Raw genomic sequence first — 19,228 nt, forward strand, 5'->3', positions numbered from 1 at the left:
GAGTTTCAGGATGATTTTAGTATTTCATATTGGCTGAAAATCATAGATCTAGATAATGGAGGCTGTCACTTCTGATTTAGAAAGAAAAACATACTAATCAACTGCAGTCAATCTATAGCTACACAGATTGAATTAATGGAACGTTGCTATTCAGTCAAAAATTATTGATCAAGTATTGTCCTTGCATTTCAGTGCTGTAGGTTACATCAATTAAGTTGGTGTTTCTGCCACCTGAGAGCTTTTTAAATTAATTCATTTTTAAAAAAGTTTTCAGTCTATATTGTAGTATAGCCAATTATCAATGTTGTGATAGTTTCAGGTGGACAGCAAAGGGACTCAGACATACATATACATGTATCAATCCTCCCCTAATCTCCCCTCCCATCCAGGCTGCCACATAATATTGAGCAGAGTTTCCTGTGCTATACAGTAGGCCCTTGTTGGTTCAGTTCAGTTCAGTTCAGTTCTGTCGCTCAGTCCTATCCAACTCTTTGCGACCCCATGGATTGCAGCACACCAGGCCTCCCTGTCCATCACCAACTCCCATAGTTTACCCAAACTCATGTCCATTGAGTCAGTGATGCCATCCAGCCATTTCAACCTCTGTGGCCCCCTTCTCCTCCTGGCCCCAATACCTCCTAACATCAGGGTCTTTTCCAATGAGTCAGCTCTTTGCATGAGGTGGCCAAAGTATTGGAGTTTCAGCTTCAGCATCAGTCCTTCCAATGAACACCCAGGACTAATCTCCTTTAGGATGGACTGGTTGGATCTTGCAGTCCAAGAGACTCTCAAGAGTCTTCTCTAACACCACAGTTCAAATCCATCAATTCTTTGGCACTCAGCTTTCTTCACAGTCCAACTTTCACATCCATACATGACTACTGGAAAAACCATAGCCTTGACTAGATGGACCTTTTTGGGCAAAGTAATGTCTCTTCTTTTGAATATGCTATCGAGGTTGGTCATAACTTTCCTTCCAAGGAGTAAGCGTCTTTTAATTTCATGGCTGCAATCGCCATCTGCAGTGATTTTGGAGCCCAAAAAAATAAAGTCTGACACAGTTTCCACTGTTTCCCCATCTATTTCCCATGAAGTGATGGGACCAGATGCCAGATGATCTTCGTTTTCTGAATGTTAAGCTTTAAGCCAACTTTTTCGCTCTCCTCTTTCACTTTCATCAAGAGGCTTTTTAGCTCCTCTTCGCTTTCTGCCATAAGGGTGGTGTCATCTGCATATCTGAGGTTATTGATATTTCTCCCGGCAATCTTGATTCCAGCTTGTGCTTCTTCCAGTCCAGTGTTTCTCATGATGGACACTGCATATAAGTTAAATAAGCAGGGTGACAATATACAGCCTTGATGTACTCATTTTCTTATTTGTAACCAGTCTATTGTTCCATGTCCGGTTCTAACTGTTGCTTCCTGATCTGCATATAAGTTTCTCAAGAGGCAGGTCAGGTGGTCTGGTATTACCATCTCTTTCAGAGTTTTCCACAGTTTATTGTGATCCACACAGCCAAAGGCTTTGCCATAGTCAATAATGCAGAAATAGATGTTTCTCTGAACTCTCTTGCTTTTTTGGTGATCCAGCGGATGTTGGCAATTTGATCTCTGGTTCCTCTGTCTTTTCTAAAGCCAGCTTTGAACATCAGGAAGTTCACGGTTGATGTATTGATGAAGCCTGGCTTGGAGAATTTTGAGCATTACTTTACTAGTGTGTGAAATGAGTGCAATTGTGTGGTAGTTTGAACATTCTTTGGCATTACCTTTCTTTGGGATTAAAATGAAAACTGATTTTTTCCAGTCCTGTGGCCACTCCTGAGTTTTCCAAATTTGCTGACATATTGAGTTTAGCACTTTCACAGCATCATCTTTCAGAATTTGAAATAGCTCCACTGGAATTCCATCAGCTCCACTAGCTTTGTTCATAGTAATGCTTTCTAATGCAGTACTTGGACGCAATCTCAAAAACAACAGAATGATCTCTGTTCATTTCCAAGGCAAACCATTCAATATCACAGTATTCCAAGCCTATGCCCCAACCAGGAACACTGAAGAAGCTGAAGTCAAATGGTTCTATGAAGACCTACAAGACCTTTTAGAACTAACACCCAAAAGAGATGCCCTTTTCATTATAGGGGACTGGAATGCAAAAGTAGGAAGTCAATAAATGCCTGGAGTAACAGGCAAATTTTGCCTTGGAGTACAGAATGAAGCAGGGCAAAGGCTAATAGAGCTTTGCCAGGAGAACGCACTGGTCATAGCAAACACCCCCTTCCAACAACACAAGAGAAGACTCTACACATGGACATCACCAGATGGTCAACACCGAAATTGGATTGATCATATTCTTTGCAGCCAAAGATGGAGAAGCTCTATACAGTCAACAAAAACAAGACCAGGAGCTGACTGTGGCTCAGATCATGAACTCTTTATTGCCAAATTCAGACTTAAATTGAAAAAAGTAGGGAAAACCACTAGACCATTAAGTTATGACCTAAATCAAATCCCTTATGATTATACAGTGGAAGTGAGAAATAGATTTAAGGGACTAGATCTGATAGATAGAGTGCTTGATGAACTATGGACTGAGGTTCCTGACATTGTACAGGAGACAAGGATCAAGACCATCCCCTTGGAAAAGAAATGCAAAAAAGCAAAATGGCTGTCTGAGGAGGCCTTACAAATAGCTGTGAAAAGAAGAGAAGTGAAAAGCAAAGGAGAAAAGGAAAGATATAAGCATCTGAATGCAGAGTTCCAAAGAATAGCAAGGGAAGATAAGAAAGCCTTCCTCAGCAATCAATGTAAAGAAATAGAGGAAAACAACAGAGATCTCTTCAAGAAAATTAGAGATACAAAAGGAACATTTCATGCAAAAATGGGCTCAATAAAGGACAGAAATGGTATGGACCTAACAGAAGAAGAAGATATTAAGAAGAGGTAGCAAGAATACACAGAAGAACTGTGCAAAACAGAGCTTCACAACCCAGATAATCATGATGGTGATCACTCATCTAGAGCCAGACATCCTGGAATATGAAGTCCAGTGGGCCTTGTTGGTTACCCATGTATTTACATGGATGGCATCACCAAATCAATGGGCATGAACTTGAGCAAACTCCAGGAGATAGTGAAGGAAAGGGAAGTCTGGCCTGCTACAGTCTACAGGGTCAAAAAGAGTCAGACATGACCTAGAGACTGAATAACAAAACACGTCCATCCAAAACTCCGTAATGATCCTTCCCCCACACGCTTCTCCTCTGGCAACCATAATTAAGAGTTCTTCTTGAGTAGGGGATGTAACAAAGTGAGAATGTGTGTTTGTCCCTGTGAGTAAATACGTGTGTAAGACAGTGAGTACATATGTGAGGAAGTGTGTGCGGTGTGTGTAAGGGGTTATCTCAATACAAAAAACATTATCACACTGTCCAGGTGAGGGAGTGCATTAAAATCACTCTCTATTTGAGGTGTTTTCATATACAATGACTTGAGGTTTTCATCAAACTGCCATAATTTTGTCACCAAGTTAGTAAAATAGAAAATCTTTTTTAACATAATGAAGGTACTATGTGTGTGTGATGGGGACAGAGAAAGAAAATAGACAATAAAGCTCCTTTGTTACAAATTGTGTCCTCTAAAAGGGCATCCTATCTATTCTAAATAGATATTATAGAATAAGAGTCTGCTGTGATTAAATGAAGCCTTTGAAATGAAAGTTACATAACATTCGAATGTGCTGTGAAAGATTTCCACAGAAGTTAAAGGAAGGAGCAATATGAAAGAAGCTTGCATGAGATGCTGCAGCCACGGGTGTGGGCAAAGCAGATTAAGAAGGTTTTAAGTCATGTGAAGAGCCACAGATACAGAATTGGTGCAAGGAGCAGAAATGAACATCAAGGTCACATGCACAGTGAAAGAACACTGGAAACCAGAATGAAACCCAGAAGACCTGGGTTGCCATTTGAACTTGGGTTCTAAAGCTTTTTGCCCCAAATGACAGTGTTGTTTCATGCCCTTGGCAATTAGGGAAATCCAATCAGAGAAGAATCATAGGATTCTTTGTAATATTTTTAGGTTGTTTGTTTGTTTTCATCCATAATTTTCATTTTCCTTTATAATTAATGTGTATGTTTTAGGTGAGGAAAGTGTGTTTACTTATTTATTTTACTAATATACCTCCTACAGCAAACAGCACTCCATGCATTTCCTATATATTTTCTAGTAAAATAGCATGACATATCTTGCTGGAGAAGTTTATAGACCAGCATAAGTCTATAAACAATAAAATTCACTTTATTTTTTTAAGTATTTGGAATCTTATTATCCGCAAAGCATTGGACTTGGACTGAAACATGAAGCATAGAATAGATCCATGTCGTCAACAAAGGTCTGTTGGACATATATTATATTCCAACCTCCCTGTTTTATGTTACATACATGATTTATTTATTTATTTTAATTGGAGGTTAATTACTTTACAATATCGCATTGGTTTTGCCATACATGAACATGAATCCACCACAGGTATACACATGTTGCCCATCCTGAATCCCCCTCCCTCCTCCCTCCCCGTACCATCCCTCTGGGTCATCACAGTGCACCAGCCCCAAGTATCCAGTATCATGCATAGAATCTGGACTGGCGATTCGTTTTGTATATGATATTATACATGTTTCAATGCCATTCTCCCAAATCATCCCACCCTCGCCCTCTCCCACAGAGTCCAAAAGACTGTTCTATACATCTGTGTCTCTTTTGCTGTCTCGCATACAGGGTTATTGTTACCATCTTTCTATTTTTTTTTAATTTTTATGTTTACTTTATTTTACTTTACAATACTGTATTGGTTTTGCCATACATTGACATGAATCCACCACGGGTGTACATGCGTTCCCAAACATGAACCCCTCTCCCACCTCCCTCCCCATAACATCTCTCTGGGTCATCCCCGTGCATCAGCCCCAAGCATGCTGTATCCTGCATCGGACATAGACTGGCGATTCGTTTCTTACATGATAGGATACATGTTTCAATGCCATTCTCCCAAATCATCCCACCCTCTCCCTCTCCCTCTGAGTCCAAAAGTCCGCTCTACACATCTGTGTCTCTTTTGCTATCTTGCATACAGGGTCGTCATTGCTATCTTTCTAAATTCCATATATATGTGTTAGTATACTGTATTGATGTTTTTCTTTCTGGCTTACTTCACTCTGCATAATCGGCTCCAGTTTCATCCACCTCATTAGAACTGACTCAAATGTATTCTTTTTAATGAGTAATACTCCATTGTGTATATGTACCACAGCTTTCTTATCCATTCATCTGCTGATGGAGATCTAGGTTGCTTCCATGTCCTGGCTATTATAAAAAGTGCTGTGATGAACACTGGGGTACACGTGTCTCTTTCAATTCTGGTTTCATTGGTGTATATGCCCAGCAGTGAGATTGCTGGGTCATAAGGCAGTTCTATTTCCAGTTTTTTAAGGAATCTCCACACTGTTCTCCATAGTGGCTGTACTAGTTTGTGTTCCCACCAACAGTGTAAGAGGGTTCCCTTTTCTCCACACCCTCTCCAGCAGTTATTGCTTGTAGACTTTTGGATCGCAGCCATTCTGACTGGCGTGAAATGGTACCTCATTGTGGTTTTGATCTGCATTTCTCTGATAATAAGTGATGTTGAGCATCTTTTTATGTGTTTGTTAGCCATCTGTATGTCTTTTTTGGAGAAATGTCTGTTTAGTTCTTTGGCCTATTTTTTGATTGGGTCGTTTATTTTTCTGGAATTGAGCTGCATAAGTTGCTTGTATATTTTTGAGATTACTTGTTTGTCAGTTGCTTCATTTGCTATTGTTTTCTCCCATTCTGAAGGCTGTCTTTTCACCTTGCTTATAGTTTCCTTTGTTGTACAGAAGCTTTTAAGTTTAATTAGGTCTCATTTGTTTATTTTTGCTTTTATTTCCAATATTCTGGGAGGTGGGTCATAGAGGGTCCTGCTGTGATTTATGTCAGAGAGTGTTTTACCTATGTCCTCCTCTAGGAGTTTTATAGTTTCTGGTCTTACATTTAGATCTTTAATCTATTTTGAGTTTATTTTTGTGTATGGTGTTAGGAAGTGTTCTAGTTTCATTCTTTTACAAGTGGTTGACCAGTTTTCCCAGCACCACTTGTTAAAGAGATTTCCTTTAATCCATTGTGTATTCTTGCCTCCTTTGTCAAAGATAAGGTGTCCATATGTGTGTGGATTTATCTCTGGGCTTTCTATTTTGTTCCATTGATCTATATGTCTGTCTTTGTGCCAGTACCATACTGTCTTGATGACTATGGCTTTGTAATAGAGCCTGAAGTCAGGGAGGTTGATTCCTCCAGTTCCACTCTTCTTTCTCAAGATTTCTTTGACTATTCGAGGTTTTTTGTATTTCCATAGAAATTGTGAAATTATTTGTTCTAGCTCTGTGAAAAGTACCATTGGTAGCTTAATAGGGACTGCATTGAATCTATAGATTGCTTTGGGTAGTGTATTCATTTTCACTATATTGATTCTTCCAATCCATGAACATGTTATATTTCTCTATCTATTAGTGTCCTCTTTGATTTCTTTCACCAGTGTTTTATAGTTTTCTATATATAGGTCTTTAGTTTCTTTAGGTAGATATTTGATCATTACAACAAACCAAAAAGGAAAGGACACCACTCATTATGTCCAGATGAGGAAAAAAAATGAGCCATTGTTTCTTCAGACTGTAAAACACATGTGTTTCCAATTAGGCTAAATTTTGATAAGCACCTATGCTATGCTAAATACATTATGCATTATCATTGGTCCCTTAAATATATACAATTTCCTATTAAGAGTATTGCTTTCCTAATGAAGAAAACAAGGCTCAGATAGAATAAATAACTTCACAGTCAGAATAGCAATTAAAATCCAAGTCTGTCTGACTCCAAATCCCATTCCCTTTTTTTTTCCTCTCCAATTGACTAATTGGAAGTTGAAAGAGGGGATTGGGATTGAGAGAGGGAAAACAAGAAGATAAAGAAGGTAAGACACAAATTAAAAATTTGAAGTTATATAATCACATTTCTATTTCATATTTCCCAGAAATACCTCTGAATGTCTTTCTGAAATCACCAAAAGCTCTTATTTTGAGAGCCAACTTAAAGGCCATTTATAAAATATCTGGTCTCCAAAAGATGAAATTTAAAGTGAGTTAGAAAAGTGAGAAAATGATGCAAAAATCTTACAAATAATAAAATAAGACTGTGGGTGGTTTTCCCTTCCTTTTATTTTATCTGGGTATTCAATAATTAATTACAATTAGTGAGCTTTTGAAACAAAAATAAATTGTACTAAAAGATAGAGGCGTATGTAAATCAATCTTAATCCTTGACATTCATATTTTGGTGTTGACCAAGTATAGCAAAGTCTTATTCACCAGATTTGAGATTTGGGAGTGGCTGCTATTGTTGTTTAGTTGTCGTCGTTTAGTGTTCAACTCTTTTGGGACCCCATGGACTGTGGGCTGCCTGGGTTCTCTGTTCATAGTATGTCCCAGGCAAGAATACTGGAGTGTGTTGTCATTTCCTTCTCCATGGTATCTTCCTGGCCCAGGAATCTAACCTGCATCTCCTGCCAACGTAGATGCCAAAGATGCCATTGGCTCTTTACCGCTAAGCCACCAGGGAAGCTCCATTTGGGAATGGAGAGAATCCTAATCCTTCAACAAAATCCTCTTTCAGAACATAATTGTGTACGATCAGTGTATATCCTAAGGAAACATTTATCTTGTTATTTACATATGGTACGTGGCAGGAAATAGAAAAAAAAATTCAAAAGGAAAAGGAGAGTTACAATATATGTTTGGTTGTAAGGCAATTCCCTAAAATAGTTTTGCAAATGACTTGGACAACAACAGCATTATTTTGGGAAGTACACATCCTCCCAAGGGGGGTGTTTTGTAGAGGATAAATGTTTATTATAGAAAGGATCTGCTGTGCTGTGTTCAGGGACTGTAGCACTCCTGGCTCCTCTATCTATGGGATTTCCCAAGCAAGAATACTGGAGTGGGTTGCCATTTCCTTTTCCTGGGTATTCTCCCAATCCAGAGAACAAACTGATGTGTGTTATGTCTCCTGCATTGGCAGGTGGGTTCTTTACCGCTAGCACCAAACCTGGGAAGCCCTCTGGAAAGACAGATAAACAGATTTTAAAAAGAGTTCACATAGTGTCAAACCCTTGGAGAATTAAAGTCACCCTACATATAAAATTCAAGTGATAATATATACTTTCAAGTAACACATAGCTATAAAAAGTACTATGTTAATCACCACTGATCCTAAAAAAATGAAGAAAACCTGAATTTGTCCCTCAAGGAGTTTATAATTCCCTTCAGGGACATGTAATCCTTAAATATAATTAATAGGGGGCAATTGTTACAATGAAGCTACAAAGAACTTTAGGCAAGAAAAAAAATACATGGGGATACTTTTAATTTAAATAATACAATTAAGATATTTCATGAGATGACATCTTTTTATGTGGGCTTTGAAGGAAAAGAGAAATTCAGTGAGTAAAAATGGAGTGAAACCAGCAAAGACTTAAGCTTTTCTGTAGTTATTCATTCATTCATCATAATATTACTGAGAATATTCTATTTGTCAAGGAATGTATTAAATGCCCAAAAGATGTTCTCATTCAGAAGGAAAAAAGAAATATAATGGTGAAGAAGCATGCAGAAATTTAGAGGAAGAAACTGGCTGAGGAATTGATAAGACAAAAAGAGTGGTTAGCTGACAAAATAAGATGGGGAACCAGAAGAAACGGAAATAGATTCTTGTTTCTAGAGTGTATGGTTTTACTGTAAACTCTACAGAAGTAACCATTTTCATTATTATAATCAATAGTCTCAAACGGTGTGCTGAAATATTTTGAGTATATGCAATAGCAAGATTTTTTAAGGAAGGAAATGACATCCTCAGTACTCTTCTCAGGAGAGAAGAATTGCTAATATGCCCCAAAGAACACTGTGATAATGGGGTTCCTCCAACACAAATCCCACAAGTGTCTCTATTAAAAAAGTGCTCTTTCTGTGTTTGCTTCAGGGCAATCTTAACCCATTTAGGTCTAAAGTAAAACACGGAAGCACAAGCCAACAAATTTGGTTATAAAGAAACTTGCTTTAGATGGATGCTTTTCTTAAAACTATTAAATGTGTCTGATGTCCCAGAGAAAATTGTCTTTGGACTTGAGCTATGGGATTTTAAATCGTTTATTTTGGGTTGGTTGCTACAGTGATCATTGCAAATCATTTCTCTTTGAAAGCTCTAAAATCCCAAACAGCCAATCTCTCTTTACTATTATCATCTTAAACATTTATATTTGGCCAACAAAACATGCTTCACATTTATTCAATGCTTATAGTTGGCCAACAAAACATACTTCACAATCTGTACAATAAGCCATTGTGATTAAACATACCTCAGATTCTCTACTCTGTCTTGCTGTAGAAACACATTGACCATCAATGTCTGTGAATTTAGATAGCTATGTTTGATATATGTAGGTTAGAATAGTATTAGGTGAGATAATCTTACCTGTCCTAAGAAAGAATGTTTATCTTCATTTCCTACCACCTGGTCTCCCTTTAAATCTGTCTGGGGGTGATTGGCTGCTTGCGGAAATTTAAAAAGGAGACAATTGTCCAGCCTGTGTTCATGGCACTGGGGGTACAGATTTCATCAAAGTCAATTCAATTAGAATGTAACATCCTGTTAAATCAAGTGTCCCCTCTAACCTCACAAAGTAGTTTCCATACACTATTTCACCATAAGAAAAAGTGTCTACAATGAATGTTCAAGTTTACTGAACAATAAAGCTTCACCAGAAGTCAAAAACAAGTATCTGACAGTCTCTTTTTCATGTGATTTCTTTGTTTTCCAAACTCAACGTTTCCTAGATACTTTTGTAATATGATGGCTAAGATGATAAGAATGATAATAATCCACTTGCAATGTGGGATACCTGAGTTCAATTTCTGGATCAGGAAGATCCCCTGGAAAAGGGAATAGAAACCCATTCCAGTATTTTTGCCTGGAGAATTCCATGAACAGAGGGGCCTGGTGGGCTACATCCATGGGGTTGCAAAGAGTCAGACAAGACTGAGCAACTAACACTAACTAACATTAATCAATTGAAAACAGACTCTGGCTTGTGTATCTGAGGAAGAGGATGGCCAGGGCAATGTTCCCAGTGCAAACATGTGGAGTTCCCTGCACACCTACAAAGATGAGCCTGGACCTCTTTCAATTAAAAGAAGCAACAGAAATATTCAAAAGGCAGGCTACAGGGCAAAGAGAAGACAAGGAGGCAATGACTCAAAAGCCAAGGTTATCCCTTCTCCCTTTGAAATGGAACATGACCCAGTAGTTCTCCACCCCCTACCCCCACACCGCATCCTCCACCTGTCTTTTGTCTGTGGAAAAACTTTAGCCAAAGAATAAGTTTAATCAGAAAAGTGAGAAAATCACAAGCAAAGAAAAATACCCAAACAGGAACAAACAATAATAGTTTAGTCAGTAAGCAAAGGCAAGGGCATTTATTTCCCGCTCAAGGGCTACAGATAATATTCAGAGCCATGTGCTGTGAGCTGTCATATAGATACTGAAACCCCCACGAGGTGGAAGAAGTTAGCCTCATGATGACCAGACTGTAGCCGTGACATAAGCTGCCATGATTCTGAGAACTGGCCTCACGGAAATGGGAAGAAACTGACTCTGGAACTGAAGATTAACTGCAATTTAAACAATCAAGATGACACTGGTCATCTCATGAGCACTCACTGCATGAGGAATTTCAAGATGGCCATCAGAGACGACTGTTACCTGTGCATGTAGCCCTGCCTCTGTCTGTATAAGCTCCCACTACCTGGCTCTCAGTGTAGGGGTGGGGGTGTCAGTCACTCTTTGGACAGGAGCCTGCCCTCCACCTCTACGCCTTCACACACTGCTCTGTGCCCTCCGTAGTGGTATATCTATGCATCACCATCAGAGAGTTCCTCTGTAGCTGGGAAATCACATTATATCACACCCCTGCTCAAATGACTTCTCTCTAAATTTTGAATGAAGTTGAAAATCCTTACGAGAGACTACAAGATCCTACATGATCTGGCCTGACTTAACTGCCTAGACCGCACCCCTCTACACTCCCCACTCACCCATTTTGCTAACCCCTCACCTTCATTGTGCCTGCATTATGGTCAGCTCTCACCTGCCCCTAGGATTTTGTACTGGCTGGTACCTCTTCCCAGAATGTGTCCACCCAGGAGATTTAAAGGACTAGATACTTCACATCATGTAGATTTCAGTTTAAATGCTACCTCCTAGACAATCCTCCCTAAAATATCTCAGGTAAGTTCAGTTTGGTTGCTCAGTAGTGTCCAACTCTTTGTAATCCCATGGATGGCAGCATTCCAGGTTTCCCTGTCTGTCACCAACTCCTGGAGCCTACTCAAATTCATGTCCATTGAGTCAGTGATGCCATCCAACCATCTCATCCTCTGTCATCCCCTTCTCCTCCCGCCTTCAATCTTTCCCAGCATCAGGGTCTTTTCAAATGAGTCAATTACTCAACTCTCTACAAATTGACCCAACTATATCCAACTGCACCTTTTTTCCCGCCTTTTTACCACTCAATCACAAGTATGTTTGCTTGTTTCATACTTGTGAAAGTATTAGTTGTTCAGTTGTGTCTGATTGTGACCCAATGGACTGTGGTCCACCGGGCTTGCCCGGGATTTCCCAGGCAAGAACACAGGAGTAGGTAGCCATTCTCTTCTCCAGGGGATCTTTCCAACCCAGAGATCAAACCTGGGTCTCCTGCACTGCAGGCAGATTTTTTTTTTTTTTTTTTTTTTTAGGCAGATTCTTTATAGTCTGAGCCACTTTATACTTGTAGCTTTCAATAGAAAATAGCTTCTATATGAAGTCAGGATCTTATTTCATTTGCCATTGTTTCTTCAAATTTTATACTACTGCTTGGTACAAATAGATGTTGAATACACATTCACCAAATCAAAACATAATTTTCAAGTAGAAGATAGTGCCAACCTTTTAGCTACATGGCATGATGACTGCATTCCAACTATTCAGAATTAGTTTCAAGAGACTTTCTATTTCTATACATCATCTTATAAATTCAATGCTTATTGTGTATAGTTTTCTATTTAGTGTTTTTTTAAATCTTTTTTAATGAGTACAAATGAAATGAGCAGCCATGGCCTTTCTTGCTCTGTATAGCAATCACTCCCTTGAGTGTTGGATTGGAAAATGAAAACCAAAGGCAATTTTTCTTAAAACCCCTAGGAATGGTTTAAAAATACACTGAATTTAGACTCATAAGTTCTTTGCATGATAGAGTACATGTTTCTTAGAGAAAATTTCAACCTTGTGCAGGAATCCTGTGTCTGTATTAGGGATCAGGGCACTTATGCGAAGGTTTAAGTGTAAACTAACTTAAATAAGATCCAGAATTTAATTAAATTCCTGTGAGTGTACTGTAATCAATCTTACCAAATATGAAAGTGAATGAATAACCTTTGTTTAATCTTATAAAACTCCAAATAAAAAGAAAAAATTTTAAAGTGCCCATATAGGTAAACCCTTGAGCAAATACTTCCAACTTGGGTATTTCCTCCAAAAATGTGAGACTAATGATATCTTCCCACACTTAACTATATTGCTGTTTAGTCATAAGTTGTGTTCGGCTCTTGTGAACCCATGGACTATAGCCCACCAGGCTCCTCTGTCCATGGGATTTCCCTGGTAAGAATACTGGAGTGGGTTGCCATTTTCTTCTCCAGGGGACTTACCCAACCCAGGGATCAAACCCAAGTCTCCTGCATCGCAGGTGTATTCTTTACTGAGTCACCAGGAAAGCATTTAACAATGATGAAGATTAAATAAGAAAACATAATTGAATAGGCTTTGCTAAGTATTGCCGAGAAGTCAAAGTGGTTTTGTTAACTCTGAGAAAGCCCTGAACTCAATAAATCAGATGGTTCTGTCCAGTTCAGTTGTGCCTCTTTCCTTCAGCTGAAGCAGAGGGCAGGTGTGGAACCACAGAACAAACACAGATCTGGGAAGCAAAGCTTTGCCTCATCAGTCTCAATTTTAGTCTTAACTCATTGTGCGCTCTCACGTCTTTCACGTTATTTCTCTATCCTTGATTTAAAAAGAAGCCTAAAAGCATCATGTATTGTGTCTGCCTTGGGCTTCCCAGGTGGCTGAGTGGTAAAGAATCCATCTGTCAATGCAGGAAACACAGGTTCAATCCCTGAGTCAGGAAGATCTCCTGGAGAGGAAAGTGGCAACACACTTCAGTATTCTTGCCAGGGAAATCCCAGGGACAGAGGAACCTGGTAGGCTGCATAAGTTGGACACAACTTAGTGATTAAACAACAATTGTGCCTGACAGCTTTAAATGTTATCTTCTTTTGTGTTCCTTGGTAACACTTGGTATGATGCTGCTAACCTGTGAAAACTTGTATAGATGCTGTGTCCATTCCTTGTATTCGCTACTGGAACAATAATTGAAGGAAAGGCCCCTTCAGTTTACTGTCCTGGTAGCAAATACAGGTCCCTTTGAGTTGTCCTGGTAACATTTATATTGTCCCTTTAGGATAAGGGACATCCTAATGGACTAAGAAATCGGTCTCAAACTTGGCACCCCAATAAGAGCAGGCTTATGGTTTTAGTACTAAGGTATGTTAGACTAGGAGAGGTACACCGTGGCTTAAAAAGTTAGCTCACTGGACACATCACTTTACCCCCAAGAGAAAGAAACTAGAGAGCGAAGACAGAATAAAATTAAGGATAAAATTATATATTATAGTATCATAATATTGTGTTTATCCAACTTTCAAACAGCTTCAACACATCTTTTGCTTTATGAAATAGATGCCCCTTTCTCTCTCTCACTCTTTTTTTTTCTTTGTGTTCCCTGTAACTCATTTCACTTGTTCAAAAATAAGTTCCAAGTTCGTCTGAAAGTGTAAAAAACACTTCAAATAATCAATTTTATGTCAAGTTTTTAGATACATTTTCTCAGATTTTAGAATCAGTTCTCAGTAATGACAATATGTACAACGTATATTCATCCCAAACATCTCTTTTCTGTCTATCTCTCTCCAAAACAAATAAAATGCACCAACCTACTAAAGCAATGTTAATGTTTTCAATATCTCTCTACCATTTTTTGACATAACCATAGTTCTCATCTGTTGCAGCTATTTCTTCCTGATATTAACGCAGAACTAATAAACGTGTTTTACTTAAGGAAGGTAAAATGGAAAGTGAGATTTTTTCTAACAATTAAGTTTAGTTCTTCCCCCCATGTGACAGAACTCTGCTTTGTGATGAGTCCTATAGAGACCAACCATATGGAGATTGCTTGACTTAATTGTATAGGTCTTATAACAAAATCTTTATTTTTAGTTTATCGAAACTGATAAATTTTACTTATTAATTGTCCTGTCTTAACACTGACCAAAACTTACTTTTCTCTACCATAAATTCAGACTGGTTCATTTGAACACCCTAAGACTTCATTTTGGGGGGCTCCAAAATCACTGCAGATGATGACTGCAGGAATGAAATTAAAAGACGCTTACTCCTTGGAAGAAAAATTATGACCAACCTAGACAGCATGGCAACCCACTCCAGTGCTCTTGCCTGGAGAATCCCAAGGATGGTGGAGCCTGGTGGGCTGCCATCTATGGGGTCGCACAGAGTCAGACATGACTGAAGTGACTTAGCAGTAGTAGCAGACAGCATATTAAAAAGCAGAGACATTACTTCGCCAGCAAAGGTCCTTTTAGTCGAGGCTATGGTTTTTCCAGTACCCATGTGTGGTTGTGAGAGGTGGACTATAAAGATGTGAGCACCGAAGAATTGATGGATTTGAACTGTGGTGTTGGAGAAGACTCTTGAGAGTCCCTTAGACTGCAAGGAGATCCAATCAGTCCATCCTAAAGGAAAACAGTCCTGAATATTCATTGGAACGACTGATGCTGAAGCTGAAACTCCAATACTTTGGCTACCTGATGTAAAGAATTGACTCATTTGAAAAGACCCTGATGCTGGGAAAGATTGAAGGCAGGAGGAGAAGGGGAGGACAGAGGATGAGATGGTTGGATGGCATCACCAAGTTGATGGCCATGAGTTTGAGCAAATTCCAGGAGTTGGTGATGGACAGGGAGGCCTGGCATGCTGCAGTCCATGGGGTCGCAGAGTCAGACATGACTGAGCGACTGAACTGAACTGAACTGAAGCAAAGAGAATTGATTTCTGAGAGCAACTAAGATCTAAATTAAAAACAAGTAAACAAATAAATAAAAGGAGAAAGAGTTGGAGGATGAGGAGGAAGAGGAGAAGATAATGAGGTGTTATAAAATGTGGAAAGGAAGGAAGAAAGGAAGGATGGAAAGAAAGGAGAAAGAAGAAAAGGGAGAAAGAGAAAGAAGGAAAGCAAAAAGCTATTTCAGAGAAATAAGAAAAAATATATACTAGGCAGGTCCTTGGCACTGTAAGAATACTTAGGCAATGTAATCTGCCTAAAGGTCTGGTTTAGGACTCTCAAAATCAGATATAGTATGTGCAGTCCTCAGGAAACCACACACCCAATTCCTAGTAGAGCTGAGTCAAATCTTTATCCATATACTTTTCAAAGTAGATCCCTTCAGTATGGAGTATAATATTTCCTTTTCCAACCACAGTATTAAAAGCCAGAGTTATGGATGCTCCAAAGAGCTATTCACAATCCCTTTCATAGTTTAGCTTTCTTCCAAAGGAAGAATGTAAGAATTAGTCTGTCTGTGTGTCAGAATTTCACTCACTCACCACCCATTTATCAGAAAAATTGCAAGAACATTTGGCAGAAAGATGGAGAGAATACCGTGTGATCATGCATGATCTCATATCCACTCAATTTTTTTTTCTGAGTATCAAATTTTTTTCATTGGAAATAAGAGAATAAATAAGTAAGCAATTGATATGATGAGAGGAAGGAACCCGTAAAGGCTCACAGTGTTGTAACTCTGGGAAGAGTTTGTAGATTATCAAATAGCAGTGAATAAGTAAAAGGTCACTGAATTCTCTATTGAACTTCTGTCCTCTGCTGTGAGACATAACAATGCACAAAGAAATATGAAACTAATGCTTGCATAAAGAACACTAATGTGGTTCAAAGATCCTTAAAAATCAATAAAATGACTTTAGACCCTTTTGACAAAAAGAAAATGGCATCATTTAATTATTACTAGAACTTCCTTGGTGGCATAGATGGTAAAGAATCTGCCTGCAATGCGGGAGACCTGGATTTGATCCCTGGATTGAAAGTAGTCCCTGCAGAAAGAAATGACAACTCTCTCCCAGTGTTCTTGCCCGGAGAATCCCCATGGATAGAGGAGTCTGGCAGGTCACAGTCCATGGGGTTACAAAGTGTCAGACATGACTGAATGACTGATGCTTTCACTTTCTCTGGGCAAAAAGTAAGCTCTAAATAAAGACTGGTGGATAAGGAAGTGAAAAATCTTGTTCCAATCTATAAAGTGTGTGTAATCTTAGGCTGTCTAATCCAATAAACATGGCATTGGAATTTGAATTTAATTTTATAAATTAATTTCTTTTCTTTACTGAAGGATAATTGCTTTACAGACTTTTGTTGTTTTCTGTCAAACCTCAACATGAATCAGCCATAGGTAACATATATCCCCTCCCTTTTGAACCTCCCTCCCATCTCCCTCCCCATCCCACGTCTCTAAATTGATACAGAGCCCCTACTTAAGTTTCCTGAATTTGAATTTAATTTTTAAGGCCAGCAGTCTTCATCAGGTACAAAAGAACCCACTGGGATAAAAAAAAAAATACATATATATATATATGTATGTATATATATATATATATATGTATATGTATGTATATATATATATGACTTTCTACATATACTATTAAGCTAAAAAATAATAATAATAAAAGAAGCTTTATTTACATTATCATGTGGATTGTCACCAAAGTCTTTGCTGGGATGTATGTAAGGTGGTCCCCAATCTCATCTAATGTACAGCTGTCCAGTAGGAAGATGTGAGGCCCCCAAGACAAGTATAGACAGCCCCACCCTTTCTTATTTACTTGCTTTCAGCACATCACAATATGTTGTAGTTCTGTGGGCTAAGTTGCATGGAGTTGTGCATTAAATTATCTGGTTTTAATTAAGCCATCATGAAATGGACAAGTGGTTTAAAAAGATTTTTCCCCCACAAGCACTGCAGACTGAAGATAATAATAATAAAGCAAGAACAAGTGAGCTAGTCAAAAATGGCAGAGCTGACACATTCCTTTAACCTCACAGTAGCTCTTCATCAGCCACATGACGAAGCAAAAATAATGGCAATGCAATCAGTTCTGACAAGGGATCAGCAAAAAAACACTTGAAATGATCAAAAAAATTCTTTGAAATATTTATACCTGCTACTGTTAAGGAGGAACTTTAGGGACTTCTAGAGTGGTCCTGTAGTTAGAAAATCTGCTTTACAATGCAGGAGACATGGGTTCTATCCTTGCTTTGGGAGTTAAGATCCTGTATGCCATGGAGCAACTAAGCCCGCCAGCCACAGTTACTGAACCTGCGCGCTTTTGGAGCCTGTGTGCCACAAGTAGAGAGCCCATGTGCCTCAACGAAAATCCCATGGGCCGCAACCAGGACCCAATGCAGCCAAATAAATCAATATTGAAAAAAACTATGAACTTTGTCCTAAGGGTATATTTTCCTATAAGCTGTTAGCTATTATAATAATAGTATAAATTCAGGATGATCAATAAGATAGTAAAATATGATTTATTTCATCCTGTTCTCATGCTTTTTACCTCATATATTATTATGAAATATATTAGTATGCTAATGCTAGCATAATATTGTAATAATATTGAAATATGCTTGCATAATATTATAATTCATGATTATGCTTTATAGATACTAACATAAAATAGAAATATAAACATCTGAAGAATTCCATATTCAATTATATTTAATGATAGGCTGCTTTAAAAAACCAGAAACTACTATTTTGTTAAAATATTTTTAAATAGAGGAACTCTCTGACAATCTAGTTTTAGAAAGGTAACTAACTGATTGCTTTACAGAGGGTGTACTGGAGAAAAATGTAAGAGTTGTCAGCTAGAAGGCTATTTCGATACTGGAGACAGGAGTCACAGAAAGTTTCAGGCAATCAAGCAGACTTCTCTCCAGTTTCTGCACTGCAAAACAGTCTCAAATAGAGGCATGTGTCCACAGGGAATTGTCTTTTAAAGAAATAATATAACCCAGGGGAAAACCTATAATACTGTTTAAAAAAAAAAAAGAATAGAAAAAAAGAGCAAGGGAAAAGAACGTCTGTGGCTGAAGTAGACAGACCACTTTTGGCTTTTCTGAGCTAAAATTGACAGGACAGAAACAGAAAATTTGCCCCTCTCTCTACTAGGAGAATTAAATAAATTGTGTATTGTGTGTGTGTGTGCTCAGTCATATCCTACTCTTTGCAACCCCATGGACTGTAGCCAGCCAGGCTCCTCTGTCTGAGAGATTCTCCAGGTAAGAACACTGGAATGGCTTGCCATTTCCTCCTCCAGGGGATCTTCCCAACCCAGGGATCGAAACCACATCTCCTGCATTTCCTGCATTGCAGACAGATTCTTTACCACTGAGTCATCAGGGCAAAGAGTTTTATCTGCTTTTTCCTTCATAGGATCCCTGAGAATTAATTTGGAAAGGATTTACAAGGCCAGTCATCTGTGCTTCTCAAATGTAACTAAGCAAAGAAATCTGAAGAGATAATGAAAATGTAGATTCCGGTTCAGTCAGTCCTGAAGGAAATTAGTCCTAAATATTCACTGGAAGGACTGATGCTAGAGCTGAAGCGTCAATACTTTGGCCACTGGATTTGAAGAGCTGACTCACTGGAAAAGACTCTGATGCTGGGAAAAATTGAAGCTGGGAGGAGAAGGGGATGACAGAGGATGAAATGACTGGATGGCATCACCAACTCGGTGGACGTGAGTTTGAGCAAGCTTCAGGAATTGGTGATGGATAGGGAAGCCTGGCATGTTGCAGTCCATGGGGTCACAAAGAGTTGGACATGACTGAGCAACTGAACTGAACTGGATTTGGGCCTGCAAAAAAA

The sequence above is a fragment of the Ovis aries genome, chromosome 18 (genome assembly GCF_016772045.2).
Source record: "Ovis aries strain OAR_USU_Benz2616 breed Rambouillet chromosome 18, ARS-UI_Ramb_v3.0, whole genome shotgun sequence".
NCBI classification, from domain to species: domain Eukaryota; kingdom Metazoa; phylum Chordata; class Mammalia; order Artiodactyla; family Bovidae; genus Ovis; species Ovis aries.